We start from the raw sequence: 25,028 nt of genomic DNA, 5'->3' as shown, positions 1-25,028 counted from the left end.
TCTTTTTCGTTAGTCGGAGCGCGGGCATTAGTTAACATATACGTTTTGTTTGCACAGCTGAAGGATAGTAGTGATAGCCTATCGTTTGTAGGTTCAAAAATTGAGACAGACCTAAGGATTGAGGTGATGACTGCAAAAGCCGTGCTGAAGATGGGATGCTCTTCATCACTCTGTTTTTTTGGGCTTTGCTGTTGAAAAACCGGTACCCATATAATTCGAAAATTTCTTCGTCTGTGAAGCGGGTTTCTTGCAGTGTTATTAGAGATATTGTTCTCGTGGAGGGCTTTGGTCAGTTGTTTCACTTTACCAGTTTGTATGGGAGAAGTATGCCAGAAACGTCTTAGATTTGTGTTTTTTTTTCGCGTTTGTTTGGGGTTTGCAAGACGCTCCGACTCGTCTTCAGCATTACGTCGCACTCCCTCTCCCCATTCCCAGAATCCGATTGCGATGAGTGCGTCGCGTGTCAGCGACGGTGAATTCTCGCAGAGATTTGCCACCCAGGGTAATAGTTTGTTCCTTTTGTCCCATAATGCTTATAAACTTGCGTTTGGTGGGAATAATAATACTAATAATAATAATAATAATAATAATAATAATAATAATAATAATAATAATAATAATAACAATGCCGGGCTTCTAAAGGAAAAAACGTATGTGGTTCGATTCCCAATGATATCTGGATGTTTATTTATGTGGTCTCATCACCCACACCTCTTTTCCTCCTCCCATTTTGCTATGCCACCGGGAAACATCCTTTGAATGCAGTTTCATAAGTCTTCATAAGTTTAATTTCCTTAAACAAAATGATTATGGTGATTTATTTATCATTGAGAGAAAATGCATGTTTCTTAAAATTTCTTACGGGGAGAACTCTGTAATGTCTGCCATCATTCCTGCATACCTGTAATAGAATCTGAGCGAGAGAAGTTGCACTTAAAAGTGCAGGAGTGTCAGAATGTGTATTTAAAAGTACACTACTACAGACAGTGCTCTCTTGGAAGCGCGGGTGAGGATAGTTGACCATGCGGGAAGGACGTTCGTCCTTTCGGTTTCACGGTCAGCTTGCTACTTTTTCGCAGGGGGCTGTGGGGGAAAACAAGCGCCCACTCCCCCCCCCCTTTCCGATTGGCGATCAGCACACACTACATCTCCTCCGAAAAGATGTTAATTCCAAGAAGACAAAGAGACAGCAGGGAAGATAGGGAGTAAGTGATAGTGAGGAAGTATATGCATGTCCCCATGCTCAGCATGATACCAGATAGATGAGGTGTCATAGCGGTGTAACTGCGTAGGCCTAGTATGGGCCAGGGAAGTAAACCACATAGGCAGAAATACAAAGGTGCCTACATGTAAAACTTGACAAATTGTAAATAACACATTGAAGGATGTGGGCTGGAAAAGTCCAGGTAATATTATTAGTTAGGAGCAGGTATCATGAATAAATCAATAACCCATTCCAAGCTGGTCCAGTTATTCGGGGGGATAAGTCCTAGGCACTGCTGTGATCTTGCCGGTTACCAAACCATGTCACGAGAAATCTCCATTCCAGCTTCACAGCTGGGTGCCCGGTAAGCAGTCTCCGATCCCGGAGAATGCACCCACGCCCGCCGAGGTGGGGCCTACTGGAGGGGCCAGGCACATGGCAACGGGCCTCCTTCCTCTCTGACAGAGCCATGGCTCTGTAAACTGGGAAAATGGGATGGGAGGCCGGATGGCCCGCCGCTCTTTCGGCGCATACCGGTGCCTCCCTAGGTGTCGTTGCAGGCTGTATAGTGGTGATTATCAGAACAGCTGTTGCAGTGTACCTGGAGCCCACACCTTCCCTGATGGTTAATCCATCTCATACCTCGGAAACACGGCAAGAGCTGTAGAGGGGGACGTTCTGATCTTCTTACGGCCGCATCTTCTTGCTGAGATCCTCCCCTGACTGTTTTGACCGCCTCCCTGGGTGAAGTCATAGGTTGCGGCTGGGTAGCCCCCTCCTGTCGAACCGGCGTCGTCTTCCTCCTGGTGCGGGGGTGATGTCTGCTTCCTGACGGTAATCTCTCCTTGGCGCGGAAGGAGACCTCATGCTGTGGCAGTGGTACTCCTCCCGGCCTGGGGAATGTAAGGGTGCGGGTAGCCCTGCTGCAGTGCCTTCTTCTCCTTCCTGGCTGGTGGCAGCGTTGGCATGGATGGATGCTGGCTTCTTAGTGTTCGCCCTGTCCTGTGGGGCACGCGTGAATGTCTGCTTCGTGAAGCAGTTGGCATCAGGCCGTGAGGCCTTGATAGTAGCCTCGGAACGCCAGAGGGTGTCCCTCTTCACTGCCGTGCTGCCATCCGCCGACCGGGTCACCATCCTGGGTGCCCCGTGCAGGTGGCGGTCACTCCTGGCTAATGGCCGTAGGTATCTGCGTACACTTCGAAAAGCTGGGTAGCAAGGCATCGATCACGCCTTCGCGACGCTCAGGAGCGTCGCTGTCTCGTTTGTCTACCGCAGACGTGTCCGACTCGTTGGCTGAATGGTCAGCGTACTGGCCTTCGGTTTAGAGGGTCCCGGATTCGATTCCCGGCCGGGTCGGGGATTTTAACCTTCATTGGTTAATTCCAATAGCCCGGGGGCTGGGTGTGCTGTCCCAACATCACTGCAACTCACACACCACACATAACACTATCCTCCACCAAAAATAACACGCAGTTACCCACGCATGGCAGTTGCCGCCCACCCTCATCGGAGGGTCTGTCTTACAAGGGCTGCACTCGGATAGAAATAGCCACACGAAATTATTATTATTACTGCAGCCGTAGGCTCCATAAATCCAGAGGGTTTCGATTCAGTCCCAACTGCTTGTGTCTCTGCCTCCTGGCGCTCTGCGTGGCGGCGGTGGTCGTCGTCTCCTCCTGTAGCGTCTTGTCTGCCTGTGATGTCTGGGTGTTCTAAGACACCTGGTAGCCGGACGACCTGAAAGTAGCGAGAGAGCTGCTTCTCGTAGTAGCTGATGTGGTCCAAGTCCTTAGGTTGAATGATAATCGCTCAGACGAAGACCTTGTAGACGAGCTCGGTGGGTTCACATCCTACAAGGCGCTCTATTAGCGCTGCAACGAAATACGATTACAGTAATCATCTCTTTGTCGTTATACGTGCCCCAACAACGATGGTACCCCATCAGCGCCGGGAGGCACAAGTTCATAGGATAACTGAGATTCCTCCTCCGGATGAAATCCGCTACGGTGGCTTCGTAGTTGAAGTCAGCGGGTCTCTTTCTGTTTATCTCTCCTGCTATTTTTTTACAATTTGCTTTACGTCACACCGACTCAGATAGGTCTTATGGCGGCGATGTGATAGGAAAGGCCTAGGAGTGGGAAACAAGTGGCCGTGGCCTTAATTAAGGTACAGTCCCAGCATATACCTCGTGTGAAAATGGGCTGTCGACAGTGGGGTTCGAACTCACTATCTCCCGGATGCACGCTCACAGCTGCGTGGCCCTAACCACACGGCCAACTCGCCCGGTCTCGTGTTTTTTTTTTGCTGTACGTCGCATCGACACAGATAGGTCTTATGGCGACGATGGGATATGAAAGGCCTAGGAATTGGAAGGAAGCGGCCGTGGCCTTAATTAAGGTGCAGCCCCGGCATTTGCCTGGTGTGAAAATGGGGAACCACGGAAAACCATCTTCCGGGCTGCCAACAGTGGGGCTCGAATCCACTATCTCCCGATTACTGGATACTGGCCGAACTTAAGCGACTGCAGCTATCGAGCTCGGTGGTCTCCTGTTGTTACCTGGAATAAAAGCCTGTAAGAGAGATAGCACTAGCAAGTGCTGCTTCGGCAAGGTAATGCTCTCTTAGTGCACAGGTGCAGACAAATATGTGCTCTTGGCTGTACCGAGAAGTACAGGTTGCCTGGCTTGTACTGATAGACTATGTACGGAAAAGCCTGACGAACAGAGTGACTAAGTAGAAAGCACGTACGTTCTTTCCCTCTCGCAGTCCAACTTGCTCCTGTCTTCAAATAGGGGACGGCACAAAGCCGGTTATAGGCAAGAAATTTCTGTTACAACGTTCTGCTATTTCACAGCATCCCATTCTTATTGCTCTTCAACGATTGACCGTTATCCAGGAGAGACATGGACGATGCTCACGATACGCGTCACAGCTTCTGTTACGCTGCTATAGCAAACTGAAACGATTTTCTCACTAACTCTCAAAACAGTGTTCCTCACATCGACTGCCTATATACTATCTACCTATGTATCTCACCACAGAAGCTCATACACAGTACTACATTCCGGCTCTGATTCACTCCATATGGCCCAATAGTACTTATATCTTCACGAATGGTTCCAAATTCGATGATTCGGCGGGATATGCATATTACTGCCAACAAACGGGAGAATTTGGTATCTTCAAACTACCGCCCGAAATCTCTATTTATACAGCGGAAAGTTTAACTATATGTGCTGCACTTCGTTTTTGTCAAAACAAACTCTCATCATTACGGACTCCCAATGTGTTATGAAGAAATTACAAAATCTCCAGTGGAATCTCCAAACGCATAGTTGCCTGTATTTGTATGAGATCGCGGAGCGAGCTTTCGACATCTACTCTTCAGGTTGCTCCATAGCATTTATTTGGGTCAAAGGACATAGTGGAATTTTTGGCAATGGAAAGGATGACGTACTAGTCAAATGTGGTGCATCGGAAGGTCTACTTACAGCGCTGCAACTCCCATGGATGGAATTTATTCCCACCATTCGAGAACAAATTCGTCACAAATGGTCTACGGAATGGGAAACCTCTCAACTGCACAAAGGTAGACTTATGCTCTCATACAACCCAACATCCCTCCTAATCCATGGTATTACAAGTTCCAACGATCACGAGGTCTAACGGATTCGGTAATCCGAATGAGGCTAAAACATGGATCATTCCCTTCACATCTACATCGCATAGATGTTTTGGATTCACCGCGCTGTCGATGTCAGTATGCGGAGGATGGAGATCTCTAACACATTTTGTTTAAGTGTGGCCTATATGATGCTTCTCGAAGCCTCTTTCTATCTGAACTATGTTATCTACAAGTGCCGTTCCCGACCAGCGCTTCATTGGTGTTGCAAGGTGAAAACAATTCAGTTCTGAATGCTGTGAGGGACTTTTTGAAAACTGCGGATATAAGAATTTGACTTGTGCTCATCGCATTGTTGCCAGTGTTTGGTTTGTTCTCCCTCTCTCTCACCGGAAGAGAGATTCAGTGTGGTGTTATATACTTGAAGAATGTGCACGATTTGGTTTTCATTTCTGGTATGTACTTTGTGCTGAAAATTTATATTTTTGTATATGTGCTGTGAGTGTTCCCTGTACATGGAGGATGTCCAGATGTTGTTCCAACAAAGGATATTTTTTTAATGAAGAGAGGAGGGGAAGAGGAGAGGTAATACACACGCGTAGAGAACAGCAAAGCTTTGCTGGAACGTTGGGGAAAAATCTCGAGCGTTGGCGACGATGACGTCATCCAATGTTGAACGTATTCGGGCAGCAGCAGTAGATTTATGACGGCCGGAAGGATCGGATGAACGGTGCCGCAAAATAAATTTACGTAGCATTTGAAAACTTTAAAGAAGGTTTGGCGGAGATGCGGGGAGTCCATTGCAAATAATAATAATAATAATAATAATAATAATAATAATAATAATAATAATAATAATAATAATAATAATAATAATAATAATAGTGTCCGACTCGTTGGCTGAATTGTCAGCGTACTGCCCTTCGATTCAGAGGGTCCCGGGTTTAATACCCGGCCGGGTCGGGGTTTTTAATCACTTATGATTAATTCTTCTGGCTCGGGGACTGGGTGCTTGTGTCCGTTCCAACACACACTTCTTCATACCACACTACCAACCAATACAGAAACACGCAATAGTGATTACCTCCCTCCATATAGAGTTGGCTTCGGGAAGGGCATCCGGCCGTGAAACAGAGCCAAATCCAAATGCGCGACACAGTTCGCACCTGCGACCCCACAGGTGTGGGAAAATCGGTAGGAAAAGGATAATAATAATAATAATAATAATAATAATAATAATAATAACAATTTCTTGTGGCTATTGCTAGTATGGATGCAGCCCTTATAAGGCAGACCGTCCACTGAGGGATGAAGGCATCTCCTATGTATAGGAAACTGTTAGATCTACTATGATGAAGCGTAGTGCTGTGTTTGGGGTATGAGTTGCAAGGATGTTGAGAACAGCACAAACTCCCAGTCCCCGAAACAAGGGAGTTAATCACTGAAGATTGAAAACCTCGAACCGGCCAGGTATGGCACCCGGATCCCTCTGAATCTAAGTCCATTGCGCTGATAAACCAAGGAGACGGATATTAAGTCAGTTGAGAATGCATCTCTGAAATCTGAGAATTTTGGTATTTTCTGTAGGAAACGTAACAAGTAATTCCCAGTTAGACGTTTTCGACTCTGTAAGTAGTGAGTGATCCAAAATTTGTTTGGTATATTATGTACTAGCAGTTACCCGCGGCTTCGCTCGCGTGGATTTCGTAAAATAATAAAAGTAATCGTTCCACGGTGCTGCACTAAGACATTATCTGAAAATCCCTAAAGTATAAACGTTTACCGACAAATTGAGTTTCATTTACCCCGGTAACTCCTTGTAAACCACGGTTGTGTTATTGCCTTTTGGGGCTAAGTTGACCAGGCAACACTGAACTGTACATATGGGGAACAGTCTTCTCTCAAATCGAAAAAGAATTTTCAGTTTTTGAGATAGGCTATAAGAAACCCCATAAAAATAATTAGATCGCTTTATCAGTCCTTCCCAATTTCCGAAAATATATGTTCCTTTATTTTTAAAGGAGATTCCTAATACTAATTTTCGCATCTGTAACATCATAAGTTTGTGAGATATAAGTATCCACATTAAAAATTATTCACTTCCTTTTTCACTTCATCCCCCCCCCCGTTAAGTGCCTTTTCCGAAATCAAAAAGTACGTGTTCCTGTATTTTCAAAGGACTTTCCAAATACCAAGTTTCATGTCTGTACCATGCTAAGTTTTGACATATACTGCAGATATACCGGTACTCATTTTCAAAATTCACCCACATTTTCAATTCTTTTCAGCACCTTAAGTGGATTTTCTGAAAACAAAATGGTACGTGTTTCTTTATTTTTGAAGGAGATTCAAAATACAGTACCAACTTTCACGTCTGTAACATTTTCAGTTTTTGGGATATAAGTATCCTCATAAAATGAATTCAACTTCTTTTTCCGTTTTTCCACCCCTCTCCCTTTAAGTGGACTTTCCGAAAAAGAAGAAAGGGTGTGTTTCTTTACTTTTAAAGGAGATTCAAAATACCAGCTTTCACGTCTGGAGCATCTTCAGTTTCTGAGGTATAACTCCTTCTTTACTTATTTTCACCCTCCCCCACTCCACCCCAAGTTGACTTTCCGAAAACAAAAAAATACGTGTTGATTATTAAAGGAAATTCCAATTACCAAGTTTCGCGTCTGTAACTTCTTTATCTTTTAGAGATATAAATATCCTCATACAAATAATTCAACGTATATATCAATTCTTTGCCCCCGTAAGTGGATTTTCGAAAACAAAAGTAGACGTGTTTCTTTACTTTTAAAGGAGATTCCAAATAACAATTTTTACGTCTAACATTTTTTTTAGATATAAGTATCCTCAAAAAATAATTCAACTCATTTTCACCCCACCCCCGTTAAGTTAATTCCCCCCACCCCCAAAAAATGCATGTTCCTTTATTCTTAAAGGAGATTCCAAACACCAATTTTCACTTCTGAAACCATCAGTTTTTGAGACATAAGTATCCACATTAAAAAATTTTATTTTCTCACTTCCTTTCACCCTCCCTCCTTAAGTGAATTTTCCGAAAACAAAGAATACGTTTATATATATAGGAGCTTCTAAATACAAATTATCACGACTGTAACATCTTCAGTTTTCGAGATATGTGTCCTCATAAAAGGAATTCAATTCCTTTTTACCCCCTCCCCCAAATTTATTTTCTCCCTAAAATGCGCTTTTCTTCACTTTTAAAGGAGATTCCAAATACCAATTTTCACCTCTGTATCAACTTTAGTATTCATAAGGTATAAGTATCCTCATACAAATAATTCAGTACATTTTTCAATTCTTTCACCCCCTTAATTGGATTTTCCGAAATCAAAGGAATATGTGTAACTACTTTTATATGATGCTTGTTGTTTTAAGGGGCCTAACATCGAAGGGCATCGGCCCTAACTACTTTAAAAGGTGATTCCAAACACCAATTTTCATTTCTGCAACATCTATAGTTTATGAGATATAAGTAGGCTCATACAAGTAATTCAACTAATTATTCAATTTTTTTCACCCCTGCCGAAGTGGTTTTTCTAAAAAACCAAAAATATGCATTTCCAATCACCAATTTTTACGTCTCTAACGTCTTCAGTTTTTGAGATATCAGTATCCTAATACAAAGAATTCTACCCACTTTTCAGTCCTTTTTACCCGCCCCTCCCCCTCCCCCGGTGGTTTTTCCGAAAACGAAACGTCCATGTTTCCTTTTTTGAAAGGGATAAAAAATACCAATTTTCACTTCTGTAACATGTTAAGTTCTTGAGATATACTGTAGATATGCTCATTCTAAAAATTCACCCCGTTTTTTAGTTCCCCTTACGGGAATTTTCCGAAAAAAATATCTATGTCTCTTTATTTTTACAGAAGATTCAAAGTACCAGTTTTCAAGTCTGTAACATGTTAAGTGTCTGAGATATATTGTAGGACTAGATACTTTTTTAAAATTTCCACCCCGTTTGTCACTCCCCTTCACCCCTATTCTTTGGATTTCTCAAAAACAAAAGAATCCGCGTTTCTTTATTTTTAAAGGAGATTCCAAATACCAAATTTCATGTCTGTAACATCTCCAGTTTTTGAGATATAAGTATCCTCATAAAAGGTATTCAACCAATTTTCCCCCTTTTTTCAACCCCCTTAATGGGATTTTGCGAAAACAAAAAAACACGTGTTTCCTTATTTTTAAAGGAGATTCCAAATACCGAGTTTTACGTCTGTTTTATGTCTCATTTAAAATTTGAACCCCCCCCCTTTTCACCCCCGTAGAACAAAAAATACGTGTTTCTTTATTTTTAAAGGAGATTCTTAATACAAAATTTTACATTAAACTTTTTTAAAGTTTTGAGATATAGATACACTAATTCTAAACGTTTCTAAAATTTCACTCCATTTGTCACTCCTGTTTAACCCCCATTAATTGGATTTTCCAAAAACAAAAAAAGTACGTGTATCTGTATTTTTAAAGGAGATTCAAAATACCAATTTTCAGGTCTGCAATATCTTCAGTTTGTGATATATATCTTCATTAAAGGCATTCAACCTCTTTTTCACCCTTCTTCACCCCTCCTAGTGGGATTTTCTGAAAACAAAAAAAATGCATTTCTTTATTTTTAAAGGAGAATCTAAATAACAGTTTTTACATCTGTACACTTTTAAAGTTTCGAGATATAGATACACTCATTTTCAAATTTCACCCCCATTTTCACCGCCTTAGGACGGAATATCCAATAATCCTCCGTTAGCGAGCACTTACATTGTAATATAAATGTATCCTCAAAATTTCATTCCTTTATGTCCAGTAGTTTTGGCTCGGTGATGATGAGTCAGTCAGTCAGTCAGTCAGTCAGTCAGGACAAGTTATTATGTATATATATATATACTAGCAAGATACCCGTGCTTCGCTACGGTATTTTACTGAAATTTATAATTGAATTGTTTTAGATATATAATCCGCCGAAATTCGCGATCTGACTCGTTTTCAGCGAGAATCCACCAAAATTCCCGATCTGACTCGTTTTCTATTAGAATACGGCACGTTTCCTCCCATTTTTCAATCTTCCTTTCCAGCAATCGATTTCGTACTACCCGGGATAGGCTCAGGTATTCCTCCCGGTCAGCTGGGTCCGTAAATCTTTGCCACACCGTATTTTCCTATAATCATTTTTAATATGGATAAAATCCTTCAGGAGATCCGGCGTGGTGTCATATTGGGTGCCTTGGCGGCACTGAACCCGCGACCGGACTGCATTCTTAGTCATTACCCGTCCAGGAGCCGTTTCCAGCGTGGTCCGCACATTTGACGACGGTCCGGAACATTATTATTATTATTATTATTATTACTATTATATGTTGCTGGGATGAATGATGACAGGGAAAACCGGAGTATCCGGAGAAAAACCTGCCCCGCCTCCGTTTTGTCCAGCACGAATGTCACATGGAGTGACCGGGATTTGAACCACGGAACCCAGCTGTGAGAGGCCGGCGCGCTATCGCCTGAGCCACGGAGGATCCTTATAAGTACATTAAGAACAGTAAAATCAATTGGTCTCACCTCCTTTTACACCCCTGCGCCGTTAAGTTTATTTATCGCAACCCCCCCCCCCCGCAACAAAAATTCAAAGAAGGCGTGTTTCTTTATGTTTAAAGGAGATTCCAAACACCAATGTTCACGTCTATTACTTTCAGTTTTGAGATATAAGTATCCCTATAAAAATAATTTACTTTTTTCACTTCATTTCACACTACTTCCCCCCCCTAAGTGAATTTTCCCGCAAAAAATACTTGTTTCTTTAATAGTAAAGGATCTTCTAAATACCAATTATCACGACTCTAACTTCTTCAGTTTTTGATTTATGTGTCCTCATGAAAAGATTTCAACTCCTTTACACTCCCGCCCCCAAGATGGTTTCCCCCCAAAACGCGTTTTTCTTTGTTTTTAAAGGAGATCCAAATACGAATTTTCACATCTGTAACAACTTTAGTTTTTATTAGATGTATGTATTCTCATACAGTTAAGTCAATTAATTTTTCAATTCCTTCACCCCCCCCCCCTTCATTGGATTTGGATTTTTCAAGAATACGTGTTTCTTTACTTTTAAAGCAGATTGCAAATATCAAATTTCACGTCTGTAACATCTTCATTTTTGAGATATCAGTAGGCTAATTAAAAATATTCAACACCATTTTTAGAAACCTTTACTCCCCCCTCCACCCAAGTGGTATTTCCGAAATCTAAAAATACACGTTTCTTTATGTTTAATAGAGATAAAAAATACCATTTTTCACTTCTGTAACATGTTAAGATTTTTTAGACATACATTAAAAATTCTCATTTTAAAATTTCACCCGATTTGAGTTCCCCTTAAATGGAGTTTCCAAAAACAAATCACCTATGTTTCTTTACATTTACAGGAGATTCCAAACACCCACTTTTTACGTCTGTAACATTTTACGTTTCCAAGATATTATGGAGATATAGTCTTTCAAAAAATTCACCCCAATTTGTCACTTCTGTTTAACCGTCATTAATTGGATTTTCCAAAAACTAAAAAATACGTGTTTCTTTATTTTTAAAGAAGACTCTACATACAAATTTTCAGTTCTGTAATATCTTCCGTTTCTGAGATATATGTATCCTCATTAAAGGCATTCAGCCCATTTTTCACCCTTTTACACCCCTCCTATTGGGATTTACAGGAAACAAAAAAATACGTGTTGCTTTATTTTTACAGGAGATTCTAACTACCAATTTTTACATCTGTAGACACACTCATTTTAAAAAATTTACCCCCCTTTTCACCCCCCAATATTTGGATTTTCCAAAAACGAAAATATACGTGTTTCTTTACTTCTAAAGTAGATCCCAAATACCAATTTTCAGGTCTGTAATATCTTCAGGTTCTGAAATATAAGTAGCCTCATTAAAGGCATTCAACCAATTATTCACCCTTTTACACCCTTCCTATTGGGAATTTTCGAAACAAAAGAATACGTGTTCCTTTATTTTTAAAGGAGATTCTAAATACCAATTTTGACATCTATAAACTTTAACAGTTTTGAGATATAGATATACTCATTTTAAAAATTCACCCCTTTTTCACCCCCCCCCCCATTAATTGGAGTTTCCAAAAACAAAAAAATACGTCTTTCTTTATTTTTAAAGGAGATCCCAAATACCAATTTTCATGTCTGTAATAACTTCAGGTTCTGAAATATAAGGCATTAAAGGCATTCGACCCATTTTTCAACCTTTTCCACCCTTCCTATTGGGATTTTCCGAAAACAAAATATACGCGTTTCTTTATTTTTAAAGGAGATTCTAAATACCAATTTTCACATCTATAACCTTTAAAAGTTTTGAGATATAGATACACTCATTTTAAAATAACACCCCCTTTCCACCCTCCTATTGCGATTTTCCGAAAACAAAGTGTTTCTTTATTTTTAATGGAGATTCTAAATACCAATTTTTACATCTGCAAACTTTAAAAGTTTGGAGATATAGACTCACTCATTTTAAAAATTCACCCCCTTTTCACCCTCGTATTAATTGGATTTTCCAAAAACAAAAAATACGTCTTTCTTTATTTTTAAAAGAGATCAAAAGTACCAATTTTCAGGTCTGTAATATCTTCACTTTCTGTGATATAAGTACTGGTATCCTGATTAAAGGCTTTCAATCTATTTTTCCCCATTTTTCACCCTTTTTCACCCCTCCTATTGGGATTTTCTGAAAACAAAAAAAAAATACGTGTTTCCTTATTTTTAAAGAAGATTCTAAATACCAATTTTTACATCTGTAAACTTTTTAAGTTTTGAAATATAGATACACTCATTTTAAAATTTCACCGCCCTTTTCACCCCCTTAGCTAAGGAATATCCAAAAATCCTCTCTTAGCGAGCACCTACATCTTAATATGAATATATCCCCAAAATTTCATTTCTTTACGTCCAGTAGTTTTGGCTCTGCGATGATGAATCAGTCAGTCAGTCAGCCAGTCAGTCAGTCAGTCAGTCAGTCAGTCAGTCAGTCAGTCAGTCAGGACGAGTTATTTTATATATATAGATATAGATAGATAGATAGATAGATATAGATATAATGTATACAGAGTGAAGCAATGAGGTACGGCCAAAATTTCAGGACACATTCCTCACACGTAGAAGAATAAAGATCGAATCGCACTGTGGGCAGTCCTAAATATGGTTTTCCGTGGTTTCCAATTTTCACACCAGGCTGTTCCTTAATTAAGGCCACGGCCACTTCCTTCCCAGTCCTAGCCCTTTCCTATCCCATCGTCGCCATAAGATCGATCTGTGTCGGTGTGACGTAAGGCAACTTATATATAAAAAAAGAAGAAAGAGAAGCAGAAGAACAAAATATGTTACATGGATATGGGACCGGAAACGCTTTATTTCCATGTTAGAACTTGTTTTCTACAACTCTACATAGTACATTCATAATGGAAACCATTCAGTAACACAACGTACCAGCATATCACATGAAACTCTTTCTTACAAGAAATGCCCTCCTTTAACATTGATACATGCATCAACCCGCTGTCGCAATTAATCCTAGATGCGCTGATTATCGACACGAGGCTGGTGTAACTGAGCACTTTCAAATACCACCGGACCGAGCTGTGATCGAAGCCACTCTCTTGAGCTTAGAAAGTCAGCACTCCACCGTCTGAGCCACTCAGCCCAGCATAGCATAAGTTACATTAATATATTCTCTAAGAGAAGCTCTCAGGTACAGATTTCTACATGTGTTTCTTGCTCCCTTCTTCAACATTAATAATAATAATAATAATAATAATAATAATAATAATAATAATAATAATAATAATGTTTGGGTCACGTAACTGTCATTCTGTACCGGAGAGGTAAATCAACGCAAGTCACATTTTAGTCATTTTACATGAGAGAGGAAAAACGTCATTTGTTGAGCACTTTTGCTGCATTGTGACTTAGGCAATAAATGTTCATAATTGTTCTTGATATATTTTGTATAACTTTGATCACTGACCACTTTCATTAATATAATTTACACTTAAAATGGTTAATTATTATTTTATTATTTATTAAAATGTGACTTGCATTGGTTCAGCTCTGAGGTACAGATTTTAAGCTCCGCCGTAAAGTCAATAATGGTTCATCATCAGATAGTACGATGTAATTTAATGAGTAATTATTCAGTATCTTTTGTTGAGGAAAAATATTTTAATAAACATGTAAAAAAAACGTTGTGAGGGGGAGCGAATTTGTAATTGAAAAAGTTCTGTAAGGAATTACAGTCTTATCCCTTCTCGGTATGTTAGTAGGTAATGAACTGTAGATGAACGAGACGTCGCCCTTCAGAATTACTTCAGGTTCATTTGTTTATCAGCAGCACGGGAATTGTGACACGAGAGTTTAGTAGCAGCTGCTAGGCGCAGTATTTCTCCCTAGAAGAAGGGCGGGGGATATATCAGCAATATGGGGACGCTCCCTCATCCAGACCAAGGTTCTTTAAGAGAGCTTTGTTGTTGATTAAGTTGAAGGAAAGTATTGAACGAACCACTGCTACTTCTAATGTAAAAATGATGTTTTCTGAAGGCTAGGGATTTTGTGTTGGAAAATAAATTCTGTCGTATACCTTTATTGAATTCTCTCTTCCCCTAATTTTCGTCTGAAGAGACATTTTATATCTTTCGTGTGTTTAGAAACTCCAATATGAATCCCTTTTACTGAGTGTGGTCGGGAAGGTAATGATAGAGGAACACGCTCGTCCCTTGCGCATGGAGATCAAAGAAGAACGATATTGCGGCTCATTGAGGCGTGATTAAGTGAGCCTTCTCATTCTTTGGAAGGAGCACCCACAATGAACTGAGTAAAGAACATGACAGTTGCAGAATTTAATAGCACAAATACTGTACCTGCAGTCGACCTCGCGTACTGACAAGTTACTTCAGTCCTAAGTTACTAATTGTTCGACTGCAAATTTCTGTACTACAGCAATAAGGAAACATTATCATGAGATACCAAGCAAAAAATACACTGACTGACAGAGCAAATGCAACACCAAGAAGGAGTGGTCAGAACTTTATGCCAATTGCAGGGTAGACTGACGTCACTGAGGTATGCTCATGATGTGAAATGCGCCGCTGTGCTGCGCACGTAGCGAACGATAAATGGGACACGGCGTTGGCGAATGGCCCACTTCGTACCGTGATTTCTCTGCCGACAGTCATTGTAGAACGTGTTGTCGTGTGCCACAGGACACGTGTATAGCTAAGAATGCCAGGCCGCCGTCAACGGAGGCATTTCCAGCAGACAGACGACTTTACGAGGGGTATGGTGATCGGGCTGAGAAGGGCAGGTTGGTCGCTTCGTCAAATCGCAGCCGATACCCATAGGGATGTGTCCACGGTGCAGCGCCTGTGGCGAAGATGGTTGGCGCAGGGACATGTGGCACGTGCGAGGGGTCCAGGCGCAGCCCGAGTGACGTCAGCACGCGAGGATCGGCGCATCCGCCGCCAAGCGGTGGCAGCCCCGCACGCCACATCAACCGCCATTCTTCAGCATGTGCAAGACACCCTGGCTGTTCCAATATCGACCAGAACAATTTCCCGTCGATTGGTTGAAGGAGGCCTGCACTCCCGGCGTCCGCTCAGAAGACTACCATTGACTCCACAGCATAGACGTGCACGCCTGGCATGGTGCCGGGCTAGAGCGACTTGGATGAGGGAATGGCGGAACGTCGTGTTCTCCGATGAGTCACGCTTCTGTTCTGTCAGTGATAGTCACCGCAGACGAGTGTGGCGTCGGCGTGGAGAAAGGTCAAATCCGGCAGTAACTGTGGAGCGCCCTACCGCTAGACAACGCGGCATCATGGTTTGGGGCGCTATTGCGTATGATTCCACGTCACCTCTAGTGCGTATTCAAGGCACGTTAAATGCCCACCGCTACGTGCAGCATGTGCTGCGGCCGGTGGCACTCCCGTACCTTCAGGGGCTGCCCAATGCTCTGTTTCAGCAGGATAATGCCCACCCACACACTGCTCGCATCTCCCAACAGGCTCTACGAGGTGTACAGATGCTTCCGTGGCCAGCGTACTCTCCGGATCTCTCACCAATCGAACACGTGTGGGATCTCATTGGACGCCGTTTGCAAACTCTACCCCAGCCTCGTACGGACGACCAACTGTGGCAAATGGTTGACAGAGAATGGAGAACCATTCCTCAGGACACCATCCGCACTCTTATTGACTCTGTACCTCGACGTGTTTCTGCGTGCATCGCCGCTCGCGGTGGTCCTACATCCTACTGAGTCGATGCCGTGCGCATTGTGTAACCTGCATATCGGTTTGAAATAAACATCAATTATTCGTCCGTGCCGTCTCTGTTTTTTCCCCAACTTTCATCCCTTTCGAACCACTCCTCCTTGGTGTTGCATTGTCACTGTCAGTCAGTGTACTTCTAATGTAAACCCTTGTACGGAGACCACATATGTTTCAGCCAGTGCACTATCTCGAGAGTACAATAACAGGTGGCTCCATAAGCATTCTAACAAGATACTGTATCTCGTACAGGTGTTACTTCCTGTATCATTTCAATTTTTAACCTGATCAGATTAAGTGACTTATCATTTCCCCTTCCAGCCATTTGTCCGCTCCTCATACCGGTCACTCTGCTCCAATATCAGTTGTACGACGTCCGACTCGTTAGCTGAACGGTCAGCGTACTAGCCTTCGGTTCAGAGGGTCCCGGGTTCGATTCCCGTCCGGGTCGGGGATTTCAACCTTAATTGGTTAATTCCAATGGCACGGGGGTTGGGTGTATGTGTTGTATTCATAATCATTTCATCCTCATCACGACGCGCAGGTCACCTACGGGAGTCAAATAGAAAGACCTGCACCTGGCGAGCCGAACCCGTCCTGGGATATCCCGGCACTAAAAGCCGTACGACATTTCAGTTGTACGACGGCGGGGATTACGACAAATATTCAGGAGTTTACAGTAACGCAATTTCTGCGCCTATAAGAAACATCAGCATATCGTTAAGTCGTAGAAAGCGACCTGGGTTACAGGAAACAGGCTTCATGTCGCTGCATGGTAACACTTGGCCATCCTATTCTGACCTGGCATAGATTGATATTAATATTCTTGGATGTTTGAAGAGATATCAAGGTAGAGAGAATTTGGAACCGACGGTGAAGTTCAACCGGTCACTATGTCCTGATGTCAGGCACTTGACCATGATTCCTTCCAGCCGAGATAGATGTCTTGTTACACGGTTAAGAGAACTGAAGTTGTCGATAGAAGGATAGGAACATGTAATAGGCTAAACATAATGACCGTTCAGTGTGGGGAGATGGAGCAACAGAAACAGGATACGAGGTTTAGCATGAAAACATAAAAGAACGAGTACAACTTCCGCATCTTCAGACACCTCCATCTTCTCATAGACGAGTTCTTTTCTCATTAATCCTATTTCTTCGAAATCTCTTTCATCTCATCCCCGACGAGCTCCTTCCTGCTTCCCCGCGCCGGGCTGAGTGGCCCAGACGGTTGAGGCACTGGCCTTCTGACCCCAACTTGGCAGGTTCAATCCTGGCTCAGTCCGGTGGTATTTGAAGGTGCTCAGGTACATCAGCCTCGTGTCGGTAGATTTACTGGCACGTAAAAGTACTCCCGCTGGACAAAATTCCGGCACCATTGCGTCTCCGAAAACCTTCGGAAGTAGTTAACGGGACGTAAAATTATTATTACCAACCCGCTTCATCAGGAGAGCGGGCTTCAGTATTCAATGAGGAGTTATTTCGACAGATATTCAGTCTCTATTTTCAGAGTTTAGGGTAAGGAAACAGTAGCCTTATTTTCCGCTTCTGTGTTTGTCTTGTGCTCCTAGTCATTTATCACCTCTTTACCTTAGGGCTCGTCCCTTTTTAACTATCTGCTTTTACGTCGCACCCCTCAACTTATAACAACGATAGGAAGGGAGAGGGCTAGGATTGGGAAGGAAGCGACCTTGGCCTTAATTACGCTACCGCCCACCATTTGCCTGGTGTGGAAATTGGAAACTACAGAAAACCATCTTCAGGGCTGCCGATAGTAGCGTTCAAACCCATTATCTCCCAATGCAAGCAGATAGCTGCGTGAGCCAAACCGCTCAGCCACTTGCTCGTCCTTTTCTTCTGTATTTATATGTTTTCATGTTTGTCTTCATGTCCTCTCTCTTTCCCCTCTGACCTGTCATTTTTTGTGTAATTACACGTGTTCTTGTTCATGTACTATCTTACTACACATGACTTGATTTGTTCTTGTTTGTTCCTTCCAGATGTTTAGCCAGATATGAGTATCGCATGTAAAAATTAGATGTTCTAAGCTCATACTGAACACCTGAAGTAGTCAAATGTCACGACCTGTTCTAGGTCGGTGGCATCTCTGGTATTTCGGGGGTACTTAACGGGTCACTTGCTGACATGACTATCGGGTACCAAGAAAGACGTATCTACTGGAAATTAAAGGCGCGAATAAGATAACTAGTTTTATTTATCAAAAGCCGTAATCTTCCTCATCTTTGATGCAGAAATTGTTCTCATCATCATAAACTGATCAGATATCATACCATGAACAGTTATTAGCATATTCTTTCTGTTTATCCTGTTACTACGTTTGTACCACGAATGAAACCAAGGCGCGCTTGAATGAGCCTACTAGGGTTGGAATTAATTAGAACATTCTTTTGCACGGCGAGTATTGTTACAACAAAAATAAGTCATGTAAAAACCGATTGAGATTAATAATACCTTAATAACTTATAACGATGATGTTATGAGATTTCAGGATAAAAGCAACATTAATAACAGAAAATATGCCTGAAGGGCTATTTAACGAAATACCGCTCTTGAAGCTTATATGAGAACAGCAACAACCTGGAAGTCCAGCTATCCGGTTTCATAAACAACCGTGCGTTAGACTTTTAGATTCTGGGACGGTCTAATTATCGTGAACTGATCTCGAGACCTTCTCCATAATTAAGTCTATCCACTGAATCGATATCAACGCAGGATACCTTATGAGTCACCTGAACCCTTAATTGAATCTGAGCAACCTCCAGTTCTGTTATGGACCGATCACTATTATTTACTGAAGTTAAAATTAAGCTAACGCGGCTGATGGCCAAAAATTACTCTCCAAAGTAAGTGTACGATGGTATAAGATCGCTGAGTTAACCTGCACCTCATGTTCCCATAAATTCACATAATAAAATACAATAATATAAAAATTGTCTCACCATTGCAATTATACACTAAGTGCTCACAAGTGAAATAGCGCGATTTACGTTAAACGAATTAAGTTATTCTCCAAGCCAAAATCAAACTATAATTTCCAGGTTAAATTCAAGTTTGTTACTTGGGTTTAATTAAACACATGAATTTCGATTCTAATTTAATAAGTGAACGCCAAATACCTCTCCAAATTTAACACCTGATTGGTAAATAAAGTCTATCCCGGATCAATGAAATGGTTTTTAAGTAAACTAGTTAACTTCATAGAACAGTTAACCAAACATAATATTTCTATATTCCGACATATATTTTGTTTATTGGGGTCAGTTATTGGAACACATGTTCTTGAGGACCTGTAAAAGATATCTTGTTCATAATTACAAACTTTACCATGGTAACATTCCATTACATCGTCAAATGAAACCATAACATGAAATTACTAAATAAAATTTAATCATGGGTAACCCTGAATATAATCAAATATCGGAGTCCATCTACATTCCCTTAAATACAACCATACACTAAAATCGCAAAACAAAATACAATTACAAACACTTCAATTTATGTCCAACATGGACAGAAAATCGTTCGTATCCCTAACGGTGGAATGCTCCATCGTTCTATGGAAACTCATATGGTACTAAATCCCTGTGCATAAGTAGGTGACTTAACTCTAATTCAGGGTGAGTGTCCTAGATTCATCACTTCCTCGGATCAAACGTGACCAAAACCTACTCCATGAAATCTGAATGAACGATGCACTCCAACAACTAACCTATGGTTTCCATACAATGATACATCACCTACGACCTCTGACAACTAAGATCTCGCACAATATGACAATAACAGAAAAAAACGCAACTCCAAAGTGGGTAACCAATCGCACCAAACTTTCAATAAATTAAAAGAATGTTTAATTGGATTAAGAACTATCACTGTGTACTAAAATGTATCGAAAATGGAACGCTACACTTCACGATGCCCATTGGTCATGAATGTTACTTGAAGCTGAACATATTATTTACCTGTAAAACAAAATGAAGGCACAAACAACCTTCCCTGACTCTAATCATAGAATTATGACAATGCAATTAACATCCACTGTCTCAAGTTCCAAAGAGAGTCCAAACCTTTTTACCTCCTCAAAGAGCTGTCTCCACCGGGTAACGGAATTTCTACATGCCAAGTCACCCTACATTATGAGCTAGCGACCTGTCTCTTCCCTGACTGTTTTAACTTCGTCCCATTTCTGTTTCAAATAAGCACAACATTTTCTAACAGTTCCAACTCGACATCGTTGCCTTAACGATTGAATCTACGTCGAATGAGATCTGCAGAGTTATTTTTTTTTGCTAGGGGCTTTACGTCGCACCGACACAGATAGGTCTTATGGCGACGATGGGATAGGAAAGGCCTAGGAGTTGGAAGGAAGCGGCCGTGGCCTTAATTAAGGTACAGCCTGGTGTGAACATGGGAAACCACGGAAAACCATTTTCAGGGCTGCCGATAGTGGGATTCGAACCTACTATCTCCCGGATGCAAGCTCACAGCCGCGCGCCTCTACGCGCACGGCCAACTCGCCCGGTATCTGCAGAGTTAGTATACCCATTAACTGAGCTTCACTTGGAATCATTAGATGAAGACAAACTACCCTCTGGACATGCGGTAGCCCGTGGAATCCTGCCGAAGGACCCTTTCCTCACACCGTCCTAACAAATATTCATCAGGTATTTTCACACGAAATCCTGGCATTACTATCAAACATTTCCTCAGGATTCTCAACTGGAGTATCACTCGCTACATGGATCACAGGGACCCACAACTACCTGGACCAAATACAACGTGTCTTTGACACAAAAGATAGCGGACAGTGAAAAAAATACTTTTAACAAGAATACTTCGCTCGTAAATATGATGGTCCAGAAAACAAATGGCACAACTTCCAAACTCTAAAACATGGATCTAAGAACTCATCGACTGAATCCGGGCACTATTAATTCTTTTAAAAAATCTCAGAATAAACTTTTGCAAACCGAATTCCACCATAAATACATTAACTACTACGCGTTTAGTCACATTATTACTATTAGTGGCATCTACTGTAATACAGGTTAACAACGACCTTAAATTTCGCATACAAAACGGCTCTAAAACGCATGGACATGAAATATCGAAAATGACGCACTGAAAAATCCCTCTTCGTTATCAGACACAGCAAAGACTCTAAATTTCACTGTTCTGGCCGTAAAACGCCCTCCAAAACATTTACACGGATCCCTTTGATAATAATAATAATAATAATAATAATAATAATAATAATAATAATAATAATAATAATAATAATAATACAATTCGATATCTTCACACGAAGGAAAAATGATGACATTCTAATTTAATCTGTTTATTGTCCAGGGTTGGCTGTTCCCTCGGACTTAGCGAGGGATCCCACCTCTACCGCCACAAGGGCAGTGTCCTGGAGCTTCAGACATCGGATCGGTGGATACAACTGGGGAGAATGATCAGTACCTCGCCCAGGCGGCCTCACCTGCTATACTGAACAGGGGCCTTGGTGGGGGATGGGAATATTGGAAGGGATAGACAAGGAAGAGGGAAGGAAGCGGCCGTGGCCTTAAGTTAGGCACCATCCCGGCATTTGCCTGGAGGAGAAGTGGGAAACCACGGAAAACCACTTCCAGGATGGCTGAGGTGGGAATCGAACCCACCTCTACTCGGTTGACCTCCCGAGGCTGAGTGGACCCCGTTCCAGCCCTCGTACCACTTTTCAAATTTCGTGGCAGAGCCGGGAATCGAACCCGGGCCAGATGGTATCTGGCATCTTAATCGTCAACAGCGATTGCAGCGATTTTCCCAGATCAACAAAAATGGCGCTCTTTCCTTCGTTTCTTTACCACCTTTAAAATAATGTATATACCAATTGAGATGCTAATTCAAAATATAAGATAGTTATATAAACGTAATGCTTTTAAAACAAAACAAAGTTTAAGGTAAAGATAGTATGGAATTACCCTTTCAAGGATAATAGATATAGCTTTATATCTGATTATGACAACCAACTAATGGCAGAAGACATAGCTTCTGTACTGTCACTCATGGATTCATGGAACTTAAATACTGGGTGCTCGCGCACGATTTGGTATGCTATTTATTGAATCATCCTCTTATCTTCAGTTTTAATCATACACATATAAATGCTGTTTTACCAAGAAATGTAGGTTATGGTTATTGTTACATACAACTGTTTCCGTCGTTAGATTTAATTTAGTACGATGAGAAACTGCTAGATTAAAGGGCAGGTAGCACGATTGAGGTATAGAAAAATAACAAATGCACGATACGTAACAGAGGGAACGAGTTGACACAATGCGTACAGTAGACTCATAAGTCTTTTGACATAGTGTGTTTGACCTCTAAACGATGGCAGTACAAACAAAAGTCTTTTGACAAGAACTGTGTAGATATATCAAATTATGAACTAGTCCAGTGCCAACTCCGAAGCGTACTCCATAGAGTTTAAGGAGGCAGTAAAAATGAAATGGCATATGGCATTTAGTGCCGGGAGTGTCCGAGGACATGTTCGGCTCGCCAGGTGCAGGTCTTTTGATTTGACGCCCGTAGGCGACTTCACGTAGTGATGAGGTTGAAATGATGGTTAAGACGACACGTGCACGACACATACACCCACTCCGTGCCAGCGAAATTAACCAATGATGGTTAAAATTCCCAACCCTGTGGGGATCGAACGCGGGACTTCTGTGACCAAACGCCAGCACGGTAACCATTTAGCCATGGAGCCGGGCTAAGGAGGCAGTATTATACGCCTTCCAGGAGGGGAGATCTCAAGTACATTTTCCTCGTACGTTTGACATATCTAGACAACCGGTATCTGTCTGGAAAAGAACTGTACATAGTACGTGGGCATGTACACAATAAACCACGACAATGTCGACCTGAAAAACAACCAAGAAAATAGATAGGCTAATTAGAAGGCAATCCGTAGAAGACCCTATGAATACTGTTATCATTGCTGATCTGCGCAGAATTATGAAGTATGTGCCGATGTATCTATTGCAAAGGATAGGTTAAAACAGGGCCTCTCAAATACTCAAAACAGCACGCGTGCAAGCCAAGGCGCAGAGGTTCTGTGCATCGGTCCGACTCGGCTCGGTTCAGACTAGCGTTTTATATCGGGGGGACGCGCCTAAACTTGGTTCAACTCTGTTCGGATGGTGGAGCGCTGCAGAGCAAGTGAGGAAGGGGTAGACAGGCGGAGCGAGCGAGACAAGCGTACGGAAAGAGAGAGAGAGAGAGAGAGAGAGAGAGTGGTGTTGCTCAAAAGCTAGGAGTGGGGGGTCTGCACTCTGGTCAACGTAGCGAAGTCGTCTTTTGCACCTTGCACCGCGCAATGCACCGGTGCATGTACCCTGAGAGGCCCTGAGTTTAAAGATCAGGATTTGTTAGCTTTATACACGCAACAGAAAGAAGAGACTTGCCTATGCAAAAGAGCACCGTATCTGTACAGAGCAGGAATGGTCTGGGTATTGTGGAACTACGAAACCAAATTTAATATGACGTCATCTGATGGTATTCAGTATGTTCGTCGCCCTAGAAATAAAAGATACCATCCACGCTACCATGTTACTATTGTAAAACATACAGGTGGGATCGTCATGGTCTGGGGATGCTTTTCCGCTAAGGGCGTAGGTCCATTATTGCACATCTATATTATAGTGAAGGGTCCTGACTACGAGGATATTTTGGATAAGGAAATGTTACAATGCTAGAAAAAATATGCCTCGACATTTGTGTTTTCAACTTGATTATGATCCCAAACTTTGATGTAAATGTGTAACAGATTTTGTGCAAAAGAATAAGATGGCCATGGCCAAGTCAAAGTCCGAATTTGAATCCAGTAGAACACATATGGGAGCTGCTAGACACACTTGTAAGAACAGGATTACATACGAAAAAAGTGGAGTTCTTTCACAGTTTGAAATCTGAATGTGTAAAAATCACCAAAGTCAAAATTAGTTCAACATAGTATATTGCCTTTCTTAATGACTTTCTTATATGACAATTTATGGAATACTGTTAATACTATACATAGAATATTTAGTTAAACAACATATTTCTAAACATCACCAAAATTAATTTATTTAACCTCTATAATTTTGTATCCTTATTGATGGTTAAGAACTAAATATTAGTTTTGTTACGTTAAGAGATCTACTTTCTTCAGGTTTGAGTACCACATTAAACATTTCCTTTTAAATAAAATCTAATAGGATTGCCTTTATTGCTTCCATCCCTGCGAGCTGTGATGCTGTGATACAAAGGCTATGCAACAAGATATTATTTGCCATGGACAGAAAATGAACAACGTTTTTGATTTATTTATCCAAAAGTTCTTTGTCAAAACATTCATGAGCTTTGAATTTCAAAATTTAATTTTGTTACAAACAATATTCTACACCCAATGGTTAGTTTGTTTCGATGTATTTTTTGTACCGTAGTTCATATAGGCCTAGTATGTTATGTATTGTACAAGAGGGAAAATCATGGTGTGAATAAAACTATTGTGACAAACGTTGTTGTCAAAAGACGTATGAGCGCTGCTGTGTATATTTTGCTGAAATACTAATCATCATTTTAATGATGCCCAGACGATCCTGTGTAGCGTTTATGTAAAAAAAAATACATGGCTCTCCAATACTTATAACAATACAAAATTACTTAGGGAAATTTGGTTTGAAGGAAAAGCTCCACTTACCAGTTGATGATCATTCGCCGGGTGTGGTGAAACTTTGGCACTGTTAACTCTCGTTGTCAGACCAACGTATGGCCGGCGTTCGTCCAGTTTCACTGGCTACTTCTATACGTCA

The 25,028-nt window shown here is 41.5% G+C and overlaps 1 protein-coding gene across 1 annotated transcript in view; it reads left to right on the top strand.

Annotated features, from left to right (window-relative positions):
* Nucleotides 1-25,028, top strand: part of sli (slit guidance ligand) — a 1,279,943-nt gene that overhangs the window by 758,710 nt on the left and 496,205 nt on the right. The gene's annotated exons all lie outside the window — the stretch shown is intronic.

The sequence above is a fragment of the Anabrus simplex genome, chromosome 2, assembly GCF_040414725.1.
Source record: "Anabrus simplex isolate iqAnaSimp1 chromosome 2, ASM4041472v1, whole genome shotgun sequence".
NCBI lineage: Eukaryota > Metazoa > Arthropoda > Insecta > Orthoptera > Tettigoniidae > Anabrus > Anabrus simplex.
This window is presented reverse-complemented; position numbering and strand designations above follow the sequence as displayed.